This window comes from Trichechus manatus, unplaced genomic scaffold (genome assembly GCF_000243295.1).
Source record: "Trichechus manatus latirostris isolate Lorelei unplaced genomic scaffold, TriManLat1.0 scaffold00083, whole genome shotgun sequence".
In the NCBI taxonomy this organism is placed as follows: domain Eukaryota; kingdom Metazoa; phylum Chordata; class Mammalia; order Sirenia; family Trichechidae; genus Trichechus; species Trichechus manatus.
This window is the reverse complement of record NW_004444019.1, coordinates 9,479,589-9,503,924: the sequence shown is the minus strand read 5'-3', so window position 1 is coordinate 9,503,924 and position 24,336 is coordinate 9,479,589. Positions and strand designations below refer to the sequence as shown.

General features: G+C 38.7%; 1 pseudogene; it reads right to left on the bottom strand.

Annotated features, from left to right (window-relative positions):
• LOC101343107 (coiled-coil domain-containing protein 112-like) overlaps positions 1-24,336 on the bottom strand; it is a 177,265-nt pseudogene that overhangs the window by 108,527 nt on the left and 44,402 nt on the right.

The following is a 24,336-nucleotide window of genomic DNA, read 5'->3' as shown; positions in this document are numbered from 1 at the left end:
TGGATATTTTTGGTTTAAGTTTTAAAGACAATCTCAGGGCAATAGTTTCAGGGGTCTAAGTTTATACATTTTTTTAAATGCTACCATATTATATAAAACAGGGCTAAATAGAATGTGAAAATTGAATATTGTGAAGTCCTCTCTTATTTTGTATAATAAAATATATATTATGATGAATACTCTTGGTTTTCACAAAGCACATAAGAGAAAATTAATTCACATGCAGCGTATACAATATTTACATATCACAGAAATAGCATTACTAATATCAACCATTAAAAGGATGGCATCTTTTTGTCACAGATATACATGCCAAAGTAAGAGTATTTTAATATCAAAAACCTTCCCAATTTTGCTCAACACTATTTAGAAGTTTAAACATAAATCTTTGTAAAAATTCATAAGGCTAATTCTCCCTGAAATATTCTGCATTTGTGAACTAAACTTTGTGAATTTGAAAGTCCGAATATTTTATAAATCAGAGATAGATAAGATGTACCCAACTTCCTTCTCTTGCCATATGCTTTGTTTGATTAGTAAGCAATATGGGTAGTAGGTGCATAGCTAAATGAACATTCAGAGAACACTTGTTTTTGCCTGGGTGATCTTAATGGCTTAGCCTTGAGGGAAAATCAATACCTTGCCAGTTCCCCTACCCACCTAATCCAGTTCCTCTCCCTTTCTTTGCTTCAGAGTTTTTGTCAACCCTCACACCTTCTCACCTTCCTAATAATAGGGTCTGGGACTCTAGACTCACCTTCTGGCTAATACAGATATTATCAGCCTCCATTCCTGAATGTCAAGGAAAAGGGCCAGAATTTATTTCTCCTTTCCAAGATCAGAAAGCAAGAAATACAAAAAAAATTAGGCAACTCCTGGCAACATGGCAGATTGTGCTGACGCAGACCCCAGAATTCTGGGTAAAATATAATACAGCACAAAGCATAGCGCAGGTAGAAAGACAAAAAGAGAAATTTCCAAGTGGCCAGAAACATAAAGAAGCTCAAAGCCAGGGTGAAAAGAATGAGTTGATGATGTTCAGGGACTGGGGGAATCAAAAGGAAATGAGTCATGGCCAACCAATTTTCTTTTCCTCATCACAAAATTACTTTTATGTACACAGACAATTTTTAGAAAATCTAATTTTTATTTCTTTGCATGAAAAATCTATGAATTTTTACTCTTCTTAATATTTTGTAACAGTTAATATGGGGAAGCATAATTCTCAAAGGAGTGAGAGATTTTATGGTACATTTTCTTTTTGTATGTAATTAGGGGAAGACACACTATAGTAATTATTAGAACTGTACAAATATAAATCACAATCCACAGGTTCCAATTCCCACTGACTTAACTAGAACCCTGGGAAATTTACTTGATATTTCTGTCTCAATGTAGACATTTGGAAAACCAATCTAATAATATTCTTAACTTACTTCTAATGTTATTAGGAGACTTAATTAATGTTGGTAAACTAATTTTCTTTGGTTAAAGACACTGGATAATTACGTATTCCTTTGATGTTCTTAATTTTGAAACTATTTAAAGATATTTAAATGATTAAATCTGCAAACTTTTTAATGACTTTTATTTTCAATTACTTATCATGTATTTTAATTTTTAAAGCATATATATGACTTTTCAAAACAATAGTCTTTTCCGTTCAGTTAAAGAAAACCACACCAAAATATCTCTCCTAAATTTGAAATTTTTTGTATCTCATTTCTCACATGTATCCATCGCATTTGCTTTTGTTTACTCAAAGCCAAAGTGATTAAATTAAGAGCCTTCATTTTCAGTTAAAAAATAAACCAATAGATTCTAAATGAGCTTGTGTAAGTGGACCTCATTCATCTTATTCCTTAAAGTATGGCCTGAATATGTGTGAAAGTGTGTATGTGTGTGTGGCAAGGTGGGAATAGTAATATGAGCTTAACATACGTGTGTTAGAAGTAAATTTTATTAAAAATATGTAATTGATATAAATAGATCAAAGTAAACCAAAATAACGATTTGGGGAGCTTAAGAATAAAAATATAAATTGCCTTATCATACCTCTTCCTCCCATGATTTAACAGAAAAAATAATTTAAGGAAAGTGATTTTTGTCTGTTTCATCACAGTGCCACTTTTTCCTAATATTCTAGCCCTCATTTTGCCTGATGCATTTTCCTTTTATGTCTCCAAATGATCAGATCTCCTTCTGAGAAAAGGTAATGTGGAGAAAACTGCCTTAAAATCAGCTTTCCACAAGAGATGACATAAAATATCAGGGCAAAGAAAGAGATAATAGGAGACCCAGAGAAAGTATGTCACGTTAGGTATTCTGAAGCATTTCCCTGTCTTTAATAAAGAAAGGCAGAAATTGTCTGTCCACTAACAATGAGTTTTATAAGATTTCAGTGTTCCAGGAATGGTGCTGAGGAACACTGGCAAAGTCTGCCTTCACAAATTGAAGAGTTGCTTTTTCCAAGAGCTTTACATGTGCCATGGGTGAGGGCATCCTGTGTATCCAACTCTTTCCATTTAAGAGCACCTGTGCTCCTTATTGGCCTGATCCCTCTGCTCATTTCCTTAGTCATTAACCTGGCTACATGTCCATTCTTATTAAATCTACCATCAAAACATTTGTTGGTGCTTTGAGGGAAATACAAAGTGTGGCCAGGTCTCAATTATCCACATGAAGGCTCTGTGTTGTGCATTATCCTTTTAGTCTTCTTCCACTAAACCAAAGGGTAAGTGAGGAAGAGTCATAAAATACAATGCTGGAAAAATGTTGCTCTGAGTTGGCCAAACTGCCGTATTAAGGACACAGTTCTGCAGATTGCCAAATCTACCCAAGCCTTCTGACACCAGCTTCAATGAGTTTTCCAAACTGCAAAATCTGAGAAAACTGTCCCTTATAAAATTGCCGTCACTTTAGACACCAGCCACAAGTGTGGGGTCTCCAGGGCCACCCACACTTGAGACCAGCTAACTATAAATTTGGGGGGAGCACACATTTCCTCAGATTCAATAATTTGCTAGAACAACTCACAGAACTCAGAGGGTTCCAAACATGAAACTTCAGTCATCCTAAGTAATGCATTACCTCCCAGCATCAGGGTGTCACAGTAGTCAAAGGCTACTGCCAACCAGGAAGGCTCATCTGAGCTTCAGTGTTCCAGAGTTCTTATTGGGGTTTCATTACAGTGGCATAATTGATCGAATGATTGCCCACATGGTTGAGCTCAATCTCCACTCTCACTATTTTCCCTAGAGATTGGGTTGATAGCATGTGGCTCAATGCCCCAACACTCTAATCGCATGGTTGGTCTTTCTGGTGTGGCCAGCCCCAACTCTGAGTCATCTTGACAGTATAAACTATCTAGGGGCTCACCATGAGTCACCTCATTAGCATAAACTATCAGATGTAGGCTGAGGAGCTCATTATGAATAACAAAGATATTCCTATCACTCCAGATATTCCAAGGGTTTAGAGATAACCTCCCAGGAGCTGGAACAAAGACCAGTTCTCTCTTTAAAAAAAAAAAAAAAAATCAAACCCGTTGCCATTGAGTGGATTCTGACTCATAGCTATGAGTTCTCTCTTTAGGTGACGGCAAATTCCTTACTACACAAATGTGTTGAAGTTAGATTATAGAAAGCCCCAAATGCTGTAGTAAGAAATTTTGTACTTGATAAAGGAAAGCAATGAGAAGCTAAGGAAGGTGTTCGAGCTGTGGAGTGTTCTATTCTAATTGTACTTAGAGAAAATACTTAGAAAATGTTAAAAGAGTAGGAGTTGAATCAGAGAGAATAATTAGGAGATTAGTTTAATCAGTGAAGCAGTGATGAGGGCCAAAACTAAGATAATGCTATTGGGGATGGAGAGAAAAGGACAGTCGAGAGGGCGGTTTCAGAAGTGGAGTGGAAAGGGCTTAGAATTTGATCATATGGAGGTTGGAAGAGTCAGAGATGACTCCAAAGCTTTGGATGAGACTAGACAGGAAAGGTGATGAGGGCTAGAGTGAAAGAATCCACAGAGCGTGTCAAGGCGGCCAGGAGACGGGTGAGAAATCCAAAGAAACAGCACAGAGAAAGGAGAGCAGGGGACTGAGGAGGGAACAGAAAACTCATCATCAGAGGAGTTGTAGGTGAGTGTGAAAAGAGCAAAGTCAAAAAAAGCAAGGAGCTCAAGAAGGCAGAGAATTCAACAATCTTAAAGATGGCTGAAAAATCAAATGGGACAAGGATGAGGAAGAGACGATTGGATTTTCATCCAGAGAACAAAGTTACTGCCTGACTAGTGTACAGATTATCCAGTTTTCAGTTTTCCATGTCGCTGCTCCTCTCACTGGCACAAGGAATTGAAAGTTGAATCCAAAGACATTCAACACTACTGCCTATGATAGACTCTTCCCTTGTTTTAATAGCCTATTGTCTTGTTGGTCTCTTGAAATTTGATTGTAAAATCAGTGTTTGAGAACCACACCTACTCTAAAATTCTATGAAATGAATTCTAGGCACCTGGTCTCTAAATGACATGAAATGAGCATTGTAAAAATAAGTCTTTTCCAAGGTGCAATCCTTGGTTGTTATAATTCCAGGCCTATGAAGGAGTGAGTAAAATATTTCTTTTCAGGGCAGAACTCTTTTCAAAAACTTTATTATAAATGTGCAAGCACGTCTAGCAGTAAATGTCAAATGATCTGTTCAGAAGTGGCCATTTACTTCAAATACTTGAGCAGCTTCTTTTCATTAATCTTAATCTACAGTAAATATCATTGTCTATTGTGCCATTGTTGTCAGGTGTACTTAAGTGGAAAAGTACACCTGAAAACTCAGAAGGAGTCCCTGCCGTGTGGAATTTAAAATTCACCTGCCCTCTAACAAACGTAATGGCCACCATTTACCCAGTGTTCATTACATCCAGCTCCATAGCTCTACTTTGTGTTGGCATAATATTTTGCGCCAACTGCCGGATGCCAGCATGGTGTTGTAGTATCAGAAGTAGATTTACGATAACGCTCATGAGGGTTAACCTTGTACAAGTCTCTTCCATGTCACACTTTATTATAAAATTTGTAAAAGTGAGATATTTTATCAATGATCAGCTATGATCATTACTCCTCCCACCTCGACTCCCCCATCCCTCTCTCCCCACCCCTAGTCGGGTCAATCATACCTCCCCTCCTATCCGTTGGCTTTGAAGGGGCCGTGGGCATCCTTGGAATCCAGCCAATGAGAACTCAAGTTTAGGAATCATTCAGTTTGAGATATCACTTCCATATTATTGCTAGCTGGTCTGGTGAATGAATTATTCCAGGAATACTATCACCCACTCTTGTGCCAGCTCCCATCATGACAGCAAGCACAGTTAGAGGTCACACTGCAATGTCCTAGAGAGCCTGGTACAAGAAGCATGCAGGTGGCATGAAGCCTGCCTGTGGAAAGCAAGCCTTATAGCTCCTAAAAGAAAGAACTTGACTGTGGTTTTTCCAAATTTGACAACAATTCTAATAACTTACATGACATGAACAATAATGAGTTGTGATGCTGAAAGAAACTTTTCTAAGCTGCCAATATGCAAGAGAAAAATTTCTGTAAAGCTTTTGACCTAAAGTAAAATGGCTGAAATTAAAGGCAGGTCCCCAGTTCGGTAATCTTTAACACATACATTGGCTAGATGTCTAAGGAAAAATGTGCCTCAATGGTAATTTCTCTTTTAAAAATTTATCTTTTATGCTAATTAGCATATAACCAGTGAGCCACCACTTGCTTCATTCGGCACCAGCGTTTTATTTCAGTATGAGTATGTAGCCAATGATCTACCACTTGTTGCATTTTTTCATTTGCATTTTATTCTCAGTAACCAATCAGAACTGCTTTAGCCCTGTATTAACTTGTGCCCAAAACCCTGGCCTTGAGCCCCAAGGTTTCATTTCCGTGAGCTACGCTGTTCCCTAATCAAATTGTCTTTTAAAATCCTTAGATTGTGTTATTTCAACACAATGGCACCAGTAAAAAAAAAAAAATTGAATCAACCATGCTAAATAAAAGGCCTAATTCTCTTTCTAGTCTCTCTACTGAAAAAAGTATTACAAAATTGTCATATGAAGTGGCAGTCAGAGTCTGCAGGCAAAAAAATGTAGGAAAACACATATCATAGAGATTGGTCAGTCAGTTCATAAATGTGTTGTGTTATTTGTATTATTCTTCTGTATTTTGTCATGCTGACAGTGCTGGCTTCATGGGCGTATAGCTCGTGAAGTTGCATAGGGCATTGCTCTCAGAAGGGCTCATGCCTGGTTTAAGATTGTTGCCATCTTGAAATTCTTAATTTTTGAACAAGGGTCAGTGAAGTTTCATTTTGTACCGGGCGCTGCAAATTATGTAGCTGGTCCTGATAACAACCTCTCCAGTGGGGGTAAAAAGCGAAAAAGAAACAAACAGTTCATGCAGTAATCAAGACAAAAAATGACAAGTCCTGGGTGCTGAAGTATTTCTCAGCTTTTTAAAATTCGTAATTTCTTGTGATGTGTCACTCTGAATAATTGTACGCTTTCATACCTAATATTGGTTTCATAAATGTGTCTTCTTTTTCTTAAAGACAGCTCCTAAACTTATGTAGGCTCCAGGCCTCACAACACCTCCACCATGGTATGTGTCTTTGGGCTTTAGGTATCAAGAACTGAGTAACAGCTGGCAAATTATTCAGATTCAATTCCTTCCCTCTGTCCAACATGTGATCATTTCTCAGCTTTTTAGCTTTTATTTTCAGCAGAGGCTGGGAAGGAGCTGGAGGGAGGAAAAACACAACTTGGCCAATTCTCATCATGTGTTAAGAGCTCCACAAATCAAATAGGAAATGGAGAAGTTGGACAGAAGGCATTGTGGAATTGTTTGTCATGTTCTTTTGAGAAGACTAACCCTGTATCTTCATTTCCATGCTCCACCTCTGAAGGATGATGTGTTTATTTGTCTAATCACATCTTTATCATGTCTTGGCTACAGAGTGTCTTTCAAGTGAAGGGAGGGCATTTCTCAGTTGTGAATTTCCCTTGCTCTTTTCCTTCACTCCACTGTGAGCTTGTTATGGTCGAGAAGCTGGGGACAGACAGTAGCCTGCTCATTAATTCAACTTTAGAAAGGGGTGAGTGCGGGCAAGCAGAGCCAAAGATTCAATCTGTGTGACCTTTCTTATGCACATCGTTCTTTTCCATCTATGGAAGTGACAGCCCCTGAATTCAATCTCACTTGGTACAGTGCTCTCCTACCAGTCTATTTTAGGGCTGAATTCACATAAGTTTTTCACTTTTATTAAAAGGCAAAATTGCTTTCTTAACCTAGTAATATTTGAAAAGTACTCATTCCTTTGGATAATGTGATGAATTGATTCTTAATGGGCACAAGGGGTCTTCACTCATATTTACCATAGTTAATACATGCAGAATAAGAGGATGTGTGAAACAATGATTAAACTTTGACTAGTTTTCTTCAAAAATTGATTACCCATACGTTCTAAAGAATTTAGGAGGAAGGTAGCTAGTAATACAGGGAGTTTCTCCAATATATTAATTTTCTTTTTTTTTTTTAAGATGAAGTTTGAAATTAGATTCAGATTGCAAATTACAGCTTTGTATGGGCTCCCCACTGGTAGCTAGTGAAATCCTCTGGCTTCTGGGGATGAAGCAATTTGGCTTCCCGTAATAGGACTGTGAGAACCTTCTTTCCCACTGGTAGAATGATATGTCTGCAGCCTGAAATGCAAGAATCCAACATTTGCTCTTTGACTGGGTCACCAGTAGGGATGCACTAAACGCAAAGAAAATAGGCAGGAAACAACAGTGATCTGCCTGTGCATTTCCAATTTATTCCAAAGCCTACTCTCCAACTCTTCTTACTCGATTCCTCAGATGTGGCTCGTGATATTGTATTTTTCTTTCTACGAAAAGAATTAACTTTCTGGTGGTTTCTGGGCTTGTGACACATATACAGTTGGCACTTCTCAGACCCCAGCCACCAGTGCTAGATGCTCTAATGGGTTCTTTTCCAGGCGTAAAGTGAAAGTTCTTCCAGTTGAGGTGTCTGAAATCTGTTCCAGACTACTTGATAACAAAACACGTGATGATTAATTGCTGTGCATGCACTTTATTGGGCCTTTAGGAATAGCTTAAAGCTCTTTCAAGACCCAATTATTTTCTCCTTTGAATTTTTTGTTGATACTATGTGTTTTCACTAATGAAGACATGCTGATTAAAGAACCAATTCAGAATTTTTGTTATGAGTTATGGATTTTGATACCCATTACCTGGGATCCCATACATCCAAGTGGCCTCTTGACGACATAAATCCTGCCAATATGAATCAATGATAACATCGGATTTTTTAATTTCATTTCTTGAAAATTTGCAAAACATGAGGTAAAATACAATGACTGTACATATATTTTATTCTAGTCTCCTTCTTCTTAACCTTTTTATTATTTTTCATGAAACTTTTCAAAATATGGTACAACACATTTTTCCTTACTGCAAAAGCAGTTCTTACAGCCCAAGTAAATAAAGCCAAGGCATTTTTTTAAGTCAGGAAAATTACCACTACAATGAATTCTTCATTACTGCAAAAGCAGTACTTAGAGGCAAAATAAATAAAACTAGAGGAATTTGAATCTCAGAAAAATTACCACTACAATGTATTCGTCATTATAACAAAAGCAGTACTAATAGCTAAGAAGCAGAAACAGCTGCCCTGGAATACTGCAGAACTGCTCACAGCAGTGCATTCCACTTGCCACATGTGGAAGAAATGTTTGGGCCCTAAGATGGAATGCTGGGTAAGAATAACTTATAGGAGTTCCAATCTCTTGAAAAGTACCACTGCAATGCATTATTCCTTATTGGAAAGGCATTATTTTCAGAAGCTAGAAAAGAAGAGAGCCAGTAACACTTGGAAACAGTGAATGGCAGAAAGCAGAAAATGGCCACTATGACTGAATGAAGACTGGCAATAGCTTATTCTCACGGTAAGTACATTCTCAGGAGAACTTCGTAACTGGGAAACATAGTGAGTAGGCTTATCTCAGAGAAATAAAGGCAAACCTATCAAAAGTTTAAAAAATTCACATAAATGAGGCTCCCACTTCGGATTTTTGAAATTTCATGTGTTTCAAAAGGCTTCCACCTTGAGGCTACACGCGTTAAAATCAGGCTACCCCCTTTCCAAAGAACTTCAGAGGCATAAAAAGTGGGTGGGATACCCTATGTCGTGAAAGGGTTAAAAGCTGGTTAATAGGACAGCTCCACCCGCCATCCTTTACAAGTTAAATATATGACTGTCTGACTTGACTCTCAATCACAATTTTCTCTCTCTCAAGGGGTTATTTCCCCAGTGGACACTGCTGATTCAGTCATAGCGTCTAGTTTTCAAATATAGCTCCCTCCTCCAAGTTTCTTGTAACTTCCTGCACAGTTTCAATTAATTTTACTGCTTTTTTGGTTACTTGTTGGGGATGAGGGAGGACCGATGCAGAAAAAGGAGAACAGATTTTGTAACAGTTTATCCAAAATTGTTTTGCCTCATGTGGCTTTCTGTTGCCCTTTCTGCTGTGTCTTTGAGTGTTTGGAAGCAATTTATGTTGCACTGAGACGGTTTTTCTTTCAGAAGTTCTTGTATTTGAAATTCATATCTCAACTGTCAGCAGGCTGTTTGCTCCAACTGTGCCTTTTCATAAGGCCCTTAGCAGGGTCCCTTATGGCATATTTCTTAAATCAGGAGCTTTCTTACTCCAAACGCCCAGAAGCCTCCTATTCTAACTGGTGGGGAAAGAGAGGTTTAAAACCAAGGGCTAATCCTTCTTGCTTTCATTTGGCAGTAACTACTCACTGGAGTCTTTGCCTCAAATTCAGGTCATATACTCTCTGGCTTCACACACCTATTATGGCTTCATTCCCTGGTTTTTTTCCTTCCTGTACCTGTGTTGGCAGTGTCTAGCTAAAATGAGGACTCAGGCCTAGTAACTACACAGGAAAGCTCCATCAGTCTCTCTTTCTTGTTCTTCCCCATCTTTCAGGAACACTCTCCCTTTGACACAAGATTGGTGGCACTTTCTAAGAATTAAAAACATAAGACTTCTAAACTTTAAGTAATCAAAACTTTTGTCAAACTTACCAACCTCTGTTATTACATTTGTAATAGTCTCTTGAACTATTCAACTTTGTATTCTTGATAGCCAAGGAAGCCAGGAGCTGCTTGGCCGTTAGCAAACAAAACCTTAGGTGATGGCGATGGGTGTGGCTCAGTTGGGAGCTGCTCAGACAAAGTGGAACCTGCTCCTCCTGTCCATTGTCCTCAAAGTGTTGGGTGTGGCTCGAGCCAGTCGAACCCAGTTTACTAGCCTACTTGCCAAAGAAAAAAATACAATTTGTCTTACTGCGCCTGCGCGCCATGATAACCCATGTAGTCCATAATGTTTGCATGTACTTCCTTGTGAGAGATGGTGTAAAAGGTTCTGCCTACCTTTGTTTGGAGAGCTTGATTTGAGGTATACACCTCCTTGCTCCTTGCCTGTGCACTTGGAATAAACGCTGTTCCTCCCTCCTCACCTCCGTGTATCTTTATTGATGAGAAGCCACACTAAGCAGAACATGCTTTAGGTAACATTCTGTTGTTGTTTTGTTGTTAGTTGACATCCAGTCGATTCTGACTCATGGCGACCCCACGTGTGCAGAGTAGAACTGCTCCATAGGGTTTTAAAGGCTGTGACCTTTCGGATGCAGATTGCCAGGCCTATCTTCCAAAGCATCTCACCAAAACCCATTGCCGTTGAGTCGATTCCGACTCATAGCAACCCTATAGGACAGAGTAGAACTGCCCCCATAGAGTTTCCAAGGAGTGCATGGTGGATTCGAACTGCCGAACTTTTGGTTAACAGCCTAGCACTTAACCACTATGCCACCAGGGTTTCCAAGGCATCTCAGGGTGGGTTCAAATCACCAACCATTCAGCTAGTAGTCGAGCACTTAATCGTTTGCATCACCCAGGGACTCCTATTCAACTTTATATAAGGATTAGAATTTTCTTTTTTCACATTTGCGTATCTGGCAGGACCTTATTAACTAAAGCAAGGAGGCTGAGGAACAGGCATGAGGATGGATATATAGCAGTGGGCACAAAGTGTTACCTGTCAACACCAACCAGAGAGCATCCACCACAGAAGAGGCATTAAAGAACCAAGAAACCAAAATCCTCCATAGAATATTGCAAAGCAAGCTAGTCATAGAAGAAAATACGCAGGTGTATTTTATCCATACACAGTCCAAGTACAGATAAGATGCTGTATAGTTTAGCAATGTCCACAGAAGTGGTACAACTATAAAGAAGACCAAGATACTGATTATCACAGAAGTCATGATAGCAGTTACCTGTGGGGGGGGGAGGTGCTGCAATCAGGAAGAGGTATAGGGAGCGTCCTTGGAACTGGCAGAGTTCTATTTGTTAACCTACACTGTCATTATACATTTGTTCACTTTGTGGTAATTTTAAATCATATATTATATCTGATACACTTCTATATTTATTATATGTTTCACAATTTAACAAACTAAAAATAAATTATAGGGGCTTAGGTTAGGATGCATAGAGGTAATTCACAAAAGAAAAAGGAATAAAGATGGCCAAAAAACTTAAGTTCGACCTCACTAGTAAGCAAGGAAATGAAAATCAAACCAAGAGGTACAGTTTTTCACTTACCAATCTGGAAAAATGCAAGAGAATAATATTATCCAGTTAAGCCTAATGATGCAAGGAAATGTCTAAGTTTATACATTACACTTGAGGAGCCCTGGTGGCACAGTGGTTAAGTGGTCAGCTGCTAACTGAAAGGTTGGCAATTTGAACCCATCAGCTACTCCACAGGAGAAGGATGCAGCCATCTGCTTCCGTAAAGATTACAGTCTTGGAAATCTTACAGGGCAGTTATATTCTGTTCTATAGGGTTACTATGAGTCGGAATTGACTCAACAGCAATGGGTTATACAGGCAGTCACCAGGTTACAAATGTCCAATTTATGAACAATTTGTACTTAAGAATGGATTGCCATAAAGCCTATTATATAAAAAATTTATGTTAAATACATTCAATGGTTCATAATAATGAACACACACACTACTTTGTGATGCTCATGAAAACATTGAGCGGTTTGGAAGTGTTTAAGTGTTTTATACACATAGAAAGGTAAAATGTATACTATATACCAAGACAAACATTTGACTAAGTGACGCTAAATAAGAACCATATGCACCTGTTTCGACTTACCTACAAATTCAGCTTAAAGACAAACTTAGGAATGGACCCTGTCCGTTACCCAGGGACTGACTGTACATTACATTTGGGAGATGAGTGTACACTAGCACAGTTTTTCTGGGAAAATCTTTGGCGACATACATCACAACTTATGGTCCAAAAAACCACTTCTATAAATTTATTTTGAGATAAAAATTATACAAATATGCAAAGATAGATAAGTATATTCATCAATTCATAAATACATTTATAATAATAAGTATATCTTGATAAATCCATATAATAGAATACTATTTAATCATTACAAATTATGTTGTACAGATAGATTTATTTATTGACAAGGAAAGATGACCACAGTAGATTAAGAGAGAAAAGCAGATCTGGAGGGGGAGGGGAGGATAATGGTGATGGAAAAATTGCATTGATTAAGGGTAAGGTTGCACAGCCAATTATTGCAATTGCTGTCAATAAGTTGTACACCTGTAAAAAGTTCAACTGGCAAAAGTGGCTTGATAGACACATTTACAACAACAACAAACAAAAAGGAGATCTGAAAGTAATATGTCAAAGTAAGATGATGATGTAAAAATAGATGTGTGTGTATGCACGCATGCACAAACACACTCCACACTGAAAAAGTCTAAAAGGATAGAAGATAAGCATGGTTTTCTTACAGTAGTGAGATTATGATGATCTTTTTTCTAGTTTTCTACTTATTGTAACTCTTAAAACCAACAAGTATTGTATTTATAATAAAAAGAAAGTGAATTAAAATATTGAAAGTATTCTGAAATGCCCAGACCCAGCCACATACTATGTAGTAGGACACATGAGCCAAAGTAATTTCCCAGCTGAATTTTAAAATTGCATTTACTAAAGGCACACTGGCAGTGCTACTGTGTAAATATTTTTAGATGAATAGTGTTATGGTTTGAATTGTGTCTTCCAAAAATATGTATTCAAGTTCTGGTCCCTATACCTGTGGATATGATCCTCTTTGAAAATAAGATCTCTTTGTTATGTTAATTAGGACATGTCCAGGTAGGGTGGGTCCTAAACCTAATCACTTCAGAGTTATAGAAAGAGCAGAATAGACACAGAGACACACACAAGAGAAAGACAGATACCGAGGAAGTTCAAGGAATTCCAGGAGCTACAAACAAGGACGGACCTTCCCCTAGAACTATGCCCTGAATTCAGACTTCAAGCCTCCTAAACTGTGAGAAAATAAACTCCTATCCTTTAAAGAGGTATTATTTTGTTACGGCAGCACTAGGTAACTAAGACAAGCAGTATTTCCCATTTTCTAAAAGTCCACAATATATCTATCTGCTACTTACAAACATTGGTGAGGAGCTTGTGTAACTTTTTTCTTTTTACATGCTCTCATAACAAAGACAATTAAAAAGTTCTAGAAACTAAAAATTCTTGCAGAACAAACCCATATAAAAATTTATTTATTTATTGAAGAGTTTAGCATCTACAGTCCAGTGGGAGAGAGAGAAACAAATAAACATGACATTACAGTACAGAATAATGCTATGGGAGAGCATACAATAGAGCCACTTAGAAGGTGTCTGACTTAGCCTTGGGGGCCTTGCCCCTCTGCCTCCAATCTCAGGAAACTTTAGCAAAACTCAAATAGTTTAGGCTTCCTCAGAATCAAGAAAGAGAATGTAGGCCCTGCAAATATCCCTGAGGTACTAGGCAGGGAGGAAGAGAGAAAGGAAGAGAACATCAAACACAAATAAATCTAATTTTTTGACTCTTCATCAGCAGTGAGTGTACAATATAATCTGAACAAGTTATTCTGTCACATGGTTTAAAAAGATTTCCCTGAATACAATGCAGAAAGTGAGAGGTTTCACCAGATCTGGGTGCTTAATACATTGAAATCACTGGATGCTTTGTAGTATAAGTAAATACATTTTCAATCTGTTGACCAAGGAGCAAGTTCAGGAAAAGCAACAACTCTTGATTTGTAGCAATCATTCTTATAGCATATACACAACACTATATTCTGTAAAATGGATGTATCTTAGCATATGCTTATTCATGACTATTTCTCTAATCACTGCAAAATCCCAAGTGTAAATCTTGCTGCTGCCTGGGTGATTACATTAAAAGCCTCCATGCTCTTTGCATAGTTTCTCACAGTTGACATTAGTCGTTCATTAATATTAAAGAGACCTGCAGTATCGTGAGTATTAGCTAATCATATCGAAGACTATCTTTGGAATCTGTCAAGCATAGACCTGGCTTCTATTTTTTATAGCTTGAAGTATACCATAGGCTGTTCCTACTATTTTTAAAACTATCTGTCAATCCTGCTTTGACTAGAAGAAAACTGCCTGCTTTAAGATGGATGTTTTACCCAAGTAAATATCACATAAGATTAATATAATTTGAATTGCTATTTTTGAGAAATAAAAATGACCAACATACATCCTGCTCAGCTCTCCATGCTACAGAGCAGTCTTTTGTAAAACTGAAGGAGTAAGTGCTCTGGAGGAATTTGTGTAACATAACACAGGGCAAACATTACCTACATCCCTTGGCAATCACATGTGGCTCTACTGGGTGCAGTGACATTTGAACATGTGCCTAAATGTTCTTCTGAACAAAGAGTTAATACCCTATGATCCTCCATTTGGTTATGTCCATGGGATTTTCAGAACTGAACAGAAAGACATCAAAGTCAGAGTGGAAAGAATATCTTTGCATTGTTAATTGCATTCTCTGGTCAATGTGAAGAAATAGAAAGCCGTAAAGATTTCTGAGTCAATGTTAACTATGTGAGTAGTCATTGCCAGTCATCTCCAAAAATTAACCCAGAGGCACCTCAGAAGAAAGGTCTAGTGATTTATTTCCAAAAAATCAGCCACTGAAAACTATATAGGTCACAGTTCTATTCTAACACATATGGAGTCTTCATGATTCAGAATGCACTTGACAGCAACTGGATTAATTAGAAAGATAAATAATATGTTAAAATGTTTAATGATATAAATTAAAAACCATTGTGAATTAAAAGAGGGAGGAGTAAAAGGTAAATTTTTGAAATGTTAAAGGAGCCCTTCACAAAACTGAAAGAAAAAGGAACATGCAAATAACATCATCAATGGTCAGATGTGTTAAAAATTGAGGAAAGGATATTTAATGGGAGGGGAAGGTAAAAAGATAATTTGGGACAAGGCAAGGCGGTAATCTGGCACAGTACAGATTTGACCCAACGTAAGGAAGAATTTTCTAAACATCTGAGCTGCACATGTAGGAATAAACTTAGAAGACAGTGACTGTTCAGATACAGTTGGGAAAAACACTTGATAGATGTTATCAAGGAAATTCAGGCTCCCAATGGGTTATTAGGCTGGATGACCTTTATGGTTCCTCCAACCTTGAAATGCTATGATGAATCTAGGAAATAACCTTATTGATTTTATTTATATTAATGATGTAAAAAGGAGAACCACAGATAAGCAGAACCTGGATACCAAGAATATATCTATAGGCAAATGCAATTGGAAAGAATAAAAAGAAAAGTTGAGATGAGATAAAAGGAAAAAGGGAAACTCCAAAATGAAATGTGCATTATACTGGCCCTTGCTAGGAGAATATATTAAGATTGATTCATGTGAGGTATCTCTCTAAAGGAAAAAAATGTGCCATATCCTTGGTATTACAGAAACACAGTTAAAATAAGGAAATGGCAGCAGGGAGAATTCAAAATGATCAGAGAGCAGTGTATACAAAAAAGATGTAAACATGATAAAGAAGGGATAGGTGATGCTAATGATGACAGAGGACATAATATTTTATAAGAGAAATGATGATATTAGAGCTCTGGCTGACAAAAAGAAATGGTTTTGGCAAAATTTGCAATAAGGACAAAAATAGTAGAAAGATAATTCTTAGAATGACATGGTGAGAAGTGCATTCTGGGAGAGGTTGGCTGGAAATTAAAAAGATGGAAAAGACAAGGCTGTTGATCACAGGGGATTTTAATTGACCAGAAATTTTTAGAGAATATACTACAGGAAAAAAATTAAAGAAAATCTGTGTCTTAAATGTGCTGAAATGTATTTACAGCCTTATATAAATTATTGAACAGTCAACATCCTGCAAGCATATTCACACTTTTGTCCTTGGAAATGAATCAAATGTGTAACAAGGAAGACAGGAGCAGAGATGCTGTAAAAAGACTCCAGGCTGTCTACACTTACAGTCTAATGGGCTTGGTGAGACGAAGATGTGGCTTAAACGTTGGCATCAGTAACCTCTTTATGTCTCGTCTTTCTCTTTGTGCCATAAAGGGCCTGACTAAGTGGGCTCTGTGTTTCTTACAGCTCTAAAGTTGAAAGCAATTCTTGTCTGTAATGGCCATGTAATATTCTGTTGATCTCAATCTAATTTTTTTTAACCCAAGCCTCAGTGTGATAACTTACCATGCTCATGTCTGTAAGCCTCCATTTACAGTGATTTCAAAGTTTCCTCTTTCAACACATTCAAATTTACTTATTCCTTGGCCTACACCTGCAAATCTCCTCGTATTTCACAGATTTCTGCTATGGTCCTACAGAGTAACTACACTCCAAACGGTTCTTAACAACTAGCCTTAAGTTGTTTCCCATCTCAATAACACACTCCATCACTCATGATTCTTTGTATTCGTCCTTGGCCATGTCTAAACTTTTGAACATGTATTAATTTTCTATTTCTGCATAACAGGAGTGAGAAATGGAGTGGACACAAGGTCAGGGTGGGGTGGGGAGGAAAGGTTCTTTGTAAGTCTGTTTAGGAGTAATGGTGCACTCCAGATTCCCCAGCCTCGTCCGCACTAAAAGCATAATGGGGGAATTTTACCACCAGGCAAAACAGAGGGCCTCTTTCTAAAGAAACTGAATTAACTATCTGGGAAAACATAAGGCTTCAAGTGTGACTGTGTGTTGGGGCCTCAAAGGGAAGCCATCCTCACTCTGGCATTTAGACAACCTGAAGTATTCAACCAGCTTCCTGCTGACTAACACTCATTAGTGGCTACGTTCTGCCCCACCTCACGATCAGTGGATACACCATGTGCCAAAAGCAACGTACAGCTCATGGGGAACCTAGTGGGAAAACTCACCTACTGTCACAAAGCAGGTGTGATATATATGCAGTGAGGTCTCCAGGGTTAGGGAAGAGCCACCAACATTAAAGGGGAAGATCAAGTAAACTATCAGAAACACTGATCCTGGAAAAAACGTTATTCCAGAGACAGAAGAACCTTTTAAAAATGTAACTACCAAACACTGGGGTGCGATAGCAGGAGGCAGAGAGGGCAGTGTAAGGAAGGCAAAACCTTATCTTTATAGTGGGGTGGGTCAAAGTCAAAAAAGTCAAGAGAGGTGTAAGCTTAACAATCTATAATAGGGGTCATTGCCAGAAAAATTTAAACAGAAATAGTTAAAAACAGGTTTTTTAAAAAAACCATATCTTTTGCTGTTGAGTTGATTCCAACTCATAGCAACCCTATAGGACAGAGTAGAACTGCCCCATCGAGTTTCCAAGGAGCAGCTGGTGGATTCAAACTGCTGACCTTTTGGTTAGCAGCCCAGCTCTTAACCACTGCGCCACCAGGGCTCCAAAAACAGGTTACCTCCTATAAATTGGTATTTAGAGTAGGAAAAGTGGAGCAGTAAACTTTCTTTTCATCATAATCCTTCCTATGTAATTTGACTATTGCCATGTCACTTAAATGTTTTAAAATATTTTTTTCAATTAAAAAAGTACTTCATTTAGAGGGATACTCATGAAGCAGAAACTTCCAGTGTGGTACAGAACACCAAATAACTCAGTTTGGACAAGGTGGGCATGAGCCACTACCTTCATTGACAAGCAGAGATGCCAGGAGAGGTGTTTGAACACAGTCCAGTCAGCACCTGAGGCTCACTTTCAGCCAGAGAACATCATCCACTTTAAAGTTTTTCAAGATGAAGAAGATGCAAGAGAACTAAATTTGAGTGATCACCTCCTGAGTTGTGTGTAGAAGACAGCTGAGACTGAATGCTGTTTTAGAGGGCAGTTGGACCTAGGGTCAATTAGTGAATAATATTTGTCAAGGCTTTGCAATGGGCAAGGCATGGTACTAAATCACTGGAAATAAAGTGGGAAACAAGATAGAAGCAGTCTTTCTCCTTGTTGGATGAGGCCAGACAGTGTTCTTGGCTTTTTACAGGTATTAACTCTATGATGTAAGTACTCTTATTATACCCATATTACAGATGATGAAAGTAAGAAGGCAAAGCAATATTAAGTCACTTGCCTAAGATCCCATGGCTAGTAAGGAGCAGAACCAGGATTTGAACACAAGCAGGGAAAAACAGAGATTATACAATTTAAAGTGTAGTAGGTGTTATGAAGTACAGATGATATGGAATTACTTCACAAGGGGACTCAACCCAGTCTGAAGAGACAAGAGAGGCTAATTTGTTTCCTTCTTTTTTCCTTTTCAACTGTCCTTTTTAGGTTCCCCAATCACTCTCTCTCTCTGCTCTAACAGATTCATTCAGCTGTAACCAAAGGTCCTGTGGGGTCCAGGAAAAGTTTTCATATCTTATTATATCACAGTTTGGAACTCAAATCTCATCTGCTTGGTCAATACTTGATGGATTTCCTCCTTATTAACCTACCATCTTCTTCACTTGCTTTTAGTTACTTGATGTCTATTAATTTAACTTATCCCTCTAAAATAGTAATGCTTGATGATAGCTCTTCATATTACATATTACCTATTAATTCCCAGAATAACGTGACTTAATGGAGCACATTGAAGTCAGCCAGATGGGGGAAATAAGCGTTCCAAGTTGGGTGGGAGGAAGAGTCTACCACATCCTTGGAACATGAGATTCCTTTCCCTTCAATCATTCTTCCTTCCTCCAGACTAATCCTCTGCATTGTTAAGAGGCTGTAATTAAATGTTTATGAATCTTGAACTGCCTGTGGTCAGTTCAAAAGATTTTATGGCAAATGTAATATATTTCTTTTTCTCTTGCTAATCGGGGAATAGTACATGAAATAAGAGATAACAACCCAACAGACTCTTTGAAAGAACTAGTTCCACATAAACTGGCAGTCGCACGCAATGCAAATGAATAACTAAAATTTTCTAAGAGCAGATCCTGCTGTTTAAATATACGAGGCTAAGAAAAATAAGAGATATTAGTAGTAACTTTAAAATCAAATAAAAAAGAACTGCCAACACTAAAAAAAACTTACTTGCGAAGAAAACTTGTGGAAAAATCACAAATAAAAATAGCAAGTATACCTTATTTAAATATACTGATTTCAAATTCAGAAACAAGCATGAAATCATAAAAGAATCCTCACTGTAAAAACATCTCCAGCATAAGGAATATCATTTCCCATTAAGCTTTGAAGAAATGCATCTCTTCTCTTTAACTACTACGCAGAGAGGAAAAACTATATTCTACGGGAGAAGCAGATACAGCCTGATCCTGCTCCCAGGTCTACCACAGTGTGATGCAGAATGCACAGAGTTCAAACCTAGGGAAACTTTGACTCTAGCTGTCTCAGTCAGTAATTACTGAGTAACTTTAAGCAAATCACTTAACATTTATGGGCCTCGGTTTTTTCATCTGTAAAATGAGGCCATTTAATTACATGATCTGTAAGATTCATTCCAGCTATCAATGTGATTTTTTTTTTCATATAACTTCAGAAATGTACTAAATAGAAAAATCTAAACTAACAAGACTCAATTTTGCTCTATTTTGGCTCAAGAGAAACTAACAGCATGGGGGCCACAACTATTCAAAAAGGTCTCACCATCTACCTAAAAATTCAGCAACAACAAAAAATCCACACCACAGTTTTGAAATAGGGATTTCAAAACATAAGAAGGGAAAATTGAAATACAGCAAAGGATGTGGCAATACAAAGAAGTTTTTTTTTTTTTTAAATCATGTGGAGATGCAATGAATGACACTATTACTTGATATGTGGAGCTGTTTAGAGTCTGAGTGACGAGTAGGATTTTCTTTCTGAGTCTGGATTCATTGGAACATTAACCATAAAAACAAAACTGGACATGCTGTAAATCAGGGGTCACGTCCAGCATCACACACCTGCCTCCCTCAATCAGCAGAAATGTGTAGCAGGAGCTACCCCTGGGTAGCCACCCAGCCTCAGGGGCCTTCACAGGAATTCATCCTACACATGAATGAATATGATTACTCCACTCATTTGAGATTTATTTCAAGGGCCCACCCCACAGAGAGGTCTTCTCTATAGGCACAAAAAACAAAATCAGCTATGCTCTCTTAAATTTTTATGACAGTTCTACTCTGTAACAAATGAGGTCACCACAAGTCAGAATGGACTCAACAGCAACTGATTTTATACAGCACAAAATTTTTTTGCATAAATTATCTCAACTAATGCTCTTAACAACCAGGTGAGATTAATAGAACATGATGAAAAACTCAGGCTCAGAGAAATTTAGTAACCTGCATTTCACAATCTACCAGTATTAGTTGTAAAGTCAAAATAAAGTGGAAAGTACAAGGCACCAAGTGAGCCCAAACAAACCAAACCAAATCCTTTGCCGTCGGGTCTATTCTGACTCATAGCAACCCTACAGGACAGAGTAGAACCAGGTTTCCAAGGAGTGGCTGGTGGATTTGAACTGTAGACCTTTTGGTTAGCAGCCAGGCTCTTAACCCCTGCACCACCAGGGCTCCACCAAGTGAGCAGAGCAATTTTAAGTGTTATTTTTCCTTTTCCCTATAGATCACAGCCTAGGGAGTATCCCTCATACACCTTGATCAGAACAGAAATTGAGTGCCCACAATGATGTGTGATATTTTTACCTTTAGAAAATTAATGAGTACACTTCTATCTTACCTATCTTCTTTCTTTCTGTCCATCCATCCATCTATGTCAAATTTCAGCATAATTCTCCAACTGCAAGAAACAGTGCAAAGGCCCCCAAGGTACTGCATAATTCTCTTTCTTTGCTACAGATATGTGAACTACTTCTTAAATGGGAGTTTAGTTCTTTATATTCTTTGCACAGAAGGAATAGTTACATCAATTATCTCCATCCACTTCCTGAAAAAGGGAAACATCATTACAAAGCTGTATCATTACATATCTGTATCATGAGGTCTCTGGCCCCACTTAGAAGAATTGGAAGGGGGCTTCCTAGAATATCATGGTAGATCACTGCAGAAGTAGCATGGCTGTTCCTCCTTGGACGTCCACTGTTGTTGCTGTTGTTAGGTGCCAACGAGTTGGTTCTGACTCATAGTGACCCTACGTACAGCAGAACAAAACACTAGCCGGTCCTGTGCCATGCCCACAATCGTTGTTATACTTGAGCTCATTGTTTCAGCCACCGTGTCAATCCATCTTGTTGAGGGTCTACTTCTTTTTCACTGACCCTGTGCTTTACCAAGCATTATGTCCTTCTACAGGGACTGATCCCTCCTGACAACATGTCCAAAGTATGTAAGACATAGTCTTGCCATCTGTCATGGACTGAATTATGTCCCCTAAAAAATGTATAAATTTGGCTGGGCCATGATGCCCAGTATTGTGTGGTTGTCCTCCATTCTGTGATTATAATTTTATGTTAAAGAGGATTAGGGTAGAATTGTAACAACCTTACCAAGGTCACGTCCCTGATCCAATGTAAAAGGAGTTTCCCTGAGGTGTGGTCTGCACCACCTTTTATCTCTCAAGAGACAAAAAGGAGAGGGAATCGAGCAGAGGGGGGATTTCATACCACCAAGAAAGCAGTGACAGGAGCAGAGCATGTCCTTTGGACCCAGGGTCCCTGTGCAGAGAAGCTCCTAGTCCAGGGGAACATTGATGAGAAAGCTGACAGAAAGAGAAAGACTTCCCCTGGAGCTGATACCCTGAATTTGGACTTTTAGCCTACTTTACTGTGAGGAAATAAACTTCTCTTTGTTAAAGTCATCCACTTATGGTATTTCTGTTATAGCAGCACTAGGTGACTAAGACGCCATCCTTGCTTCTAAGGAGCATTCTGGTTGTACTTCTTCCAAGACAGATTTTGTCACAGCAGCAATGATTGTTGGGGCGGCGAAGACAGTAGCCAAACACAACTCTTACAGAGAAGTGGGGCCAAGGAGGGTCACTCGGAGGAGCCGACCCCAGCTTCAGTCCCAGGAGTTTATTTATAGTCAATACAGCAAGCAGTGAAGCAAATAACAGAACAATGGGCTTTGGGTGAATAACAATAAGTTTCAGGCAAGGGAGAAGGAATTCAGGTAAACAAGCTAATCAGTAACGGGACAATAGGTTTGGGAAAACAAGTCGTGCCTAATCTCCTCCTCATCACTGACAAGTCTCAACATGTCCTGTGCAGCATAGAGGCCTTTGAGGGGCTGAAGTTGTCAATAGTGTAGCCATGTTTAAATGGCATATATCCTCACATTTCCCCCCTTTTGTTTAGTTAATGGAATAAGAATCAAGAGGGTTTTCACTGGTCCAACAAATGCCCGTTAGGATAAAGTAAAATTTTCTTGTCAAGAACATTTTGGCTATCAGGGCCTGACTGATGTGTGGAGAATTTTTGTGAGTCGTTGTGTGCCCAGCTTCAGCTGGGGCACACTCCATATGTTTAAGGAGGAGAAGTAGCATAGAGATGAGTAATACCTGGACTTAGTTGGGCTCCTAGATGGCGGCCATGGCAGGCTCTTTAAACTCACGGTGCTGTTTTTCCACTGGATACCATCTGGTTTTTCACCAGGTTATTACTTAATCCCTGGACTTAGTTGGGCTCCTAGATGGCGGCCACGGCAGGCTCTTTAAACTCACAGTGCTGGTTTTCCACCGGATACCATCTGGTTCTTCACCAGGGTACTAAATTAGAGTGAGGCTCTTATGAATCACAGTGTTGAAATGGACTCACTGTGCAGCAGCAATTTAGCTTAAAGGGCAAACACTCGGAACAGGGTCAGCGCAAGGGAAGTATTTTTAAATCCTGCATTGAACACATCCCGATTGTTGGACCAATGGGTTTTCTCCCGATCAATCCCTTGTTTAACACTATTACTCAATAGTCACTAGATTAACATTCTTAAAGGCACAAAGATTCATTAACAATCAAACAAACATTTATACAAATTCATTATTAATTGGAAGGGAATCATCTAAATTGGAAACCTATCTATGCAAAAGCATCTGATTTAGAAAAGGCAGAGAATATAGAGGAATTTACACATTATCAAATAGCTACTGATTAACAAAATACAGGTAATTACTGATTATCAAAGTTATAACATAGGAAGGGCCTTCTTAAGAGGAGGTCTTTATTTTTCCCATCTCCTGTTTAGGTAACTGGTATCGAATGGTCCAGGTGTAGAAGACCGACTTCTGTTGGTGATGGGAGATCTTCAGGGAGTAGAGACATCGGATGACAGCTGAGAATTAAAAGTCACGAGAGAAACCATAGCTAGAAAGAGGTTTTCAGGTGTAAGTGTGGCACCGGTAGCTGAGAGGACCTGCTCAGCTTTGGAGGAGAGGGCTTTCAGACCTCCCCATGTTACCGGTCTTGCAGAGCCCTGCTGTTTAATGTCCTTCCCCAGGGGAAAGGGTGATGGTGTCAGTTGTCTCCCTGGAGTCGGGTTGGATGGCAGTTGCCTGAAGACCAGGAATGGCAGTGGTGGCGGTTCCCTTCTCATTATATGGCTTTACTGATTGGGTGGGAACCCAAAGTGGATCTGTGGGAGACAAAACAGCCGCATACCCTCGCCCCCATGTTAGTAATTCTACAGGTCCTTGCCAGATAGAGAGATTTTGAGGATCTTTATAGAGGACTTGTGGGCGAGGTCAGGTGTCAGAAGGGATAAAATGTCATTCTGCAGCAGTACAACCATCTTTGGCAACCGATAAAAAGTTAAAAGTAAAGAGAGCTTTGGCAAGTCTTTCATTTTCTTCACATAGTCTGGACCCATCATCTCCCCGCTTTTGTTTATTTAAGAGCTGTTTGAGAGTATGATGGGCACGTTCAATTATGGCTTG